This window comes from Bison bison, unplaced genomic scaffold, assembly GCF_000754665.1.
Source record: "Bison bison bison isolate TAMUID 2011002044 unplaced genomic scaffold, Bison_UMD1.0 scf7180017864468, whole genome shotgun sequence".
NCBI lineage: Eukaryota > Metazoa > Chordata > Mammalia > Artiodactyla > Bovidae > Bison > Bison bison.
The window spans coordinates 4123657-4124664 of NW_011495029.1; the positions used below are offsets into that span (position 1 = coordinate 4123657).

A 1008-nucleotide genomic window follows, 5' to 3' on the forward strand; every position below is an offset into this window, starting at 1 on the left:
CGGCGCTTCTCCCCTTAAAAGGACAATAGAGGCCTCGGGAGCGCGCTCGGCCGCCGGGCCTTTTCCCCTCCCAGCCCTCGACGCGCGCGCGCCCGTATGCAAATAAGTTCGATTCAGGAGAATTTTGTACTGGGAGCCGCGCGTGCGCAGAGGGAAAGCGGAATCTACACCTTCCCCGCCAGCGGTAGCAACTGCAGAACTGCAGGAGACAATCTTTCTAGACAAGGCAGTTGAGGAGGAGGGAGCGATTGAAGGGGGGATTGACTTGGCGTGCACTGTGCCCCTCGGGAACGTTATTGCGCGTGGAACGGCTGCTTTTGGAAGGTGAGTAACTCGAACCATTACTGTGGTGCAAAACTGTCTCACGAGGCTTTGATTTCAGAGTGGTTTCTTTTCTCTTTTCACCTCACCTCACTACCTCCCCCAGTCCTTCTACAGACACACGCACACATTTATACACACAGGAAGTTTTGTCTTGGAGATGGCATTTCGGGGAGCGCTGTTTTCGTGATCTTCAGACCCCAGATTCTTTTGTATCTGCATGTTTAGTGTGCCCTTTTTAATTGGGGAGGTTATTTGAGGAAAAGCGAAAGTCTTGGGGTGGGGGAAGTGAATGGAGCCAGGAAAGGGGTGAGGAGTCGCCAGAGTTGAGGGATCCACGTTGAAGGTGACAATGACTTTTCGCAGCCGCAGTGTTCGCTAGCGAAAGGGAGCCCGGTGGCTTAAAGGCCCCAGAAAAAAGGACTTGCTGGCGATTGCAGAGGGGCCCCGGGTCTGTGCACCCGCGTGGGCGCGCGCCCGGGAGTGGCCAGGCGCCGTTGTTGGCCCTCGTGGTTTAGTTTCTTGCGGCCCCTCGGGCGTGTTGTCAGGAGGGTGGACAATGAACGCCCCTTGCTCGGAAACTAAGTTGCCGCCTACTTGCGAGCTGGAGGGCGAAGGGGGTTTAAATCGGCCTTTCGGGTCGGTGCCGGCGTGGCCACAGTGCACGCGGGTGGCGTTGTCCGCCCA

The 1008-nt window shown here is 57.1% G+C and overlaps 1 protein-coding gene across 1 annotated transcript in view; it reads left to right on the forward strand.

The window, feature by feature from the left end:
* The first annotated feature begins 222 nt into the window (after window positions 1-222).
* The window catches only part of FAM60A (family with sequence similarity 60, member A), a 28115-nt gene continuing 27329 nt past the window's right edge, over window positions 223-1008 (forward strand). Inside the window, exon 1 of the mRNA XM_010860602.1 lies at window positions 223-324. The gene's annotated coding sequence lies outside the window, so the exon portion shown is untranslated. The remainder of the gene's footprint in view (window positions 325-1008) is intronic.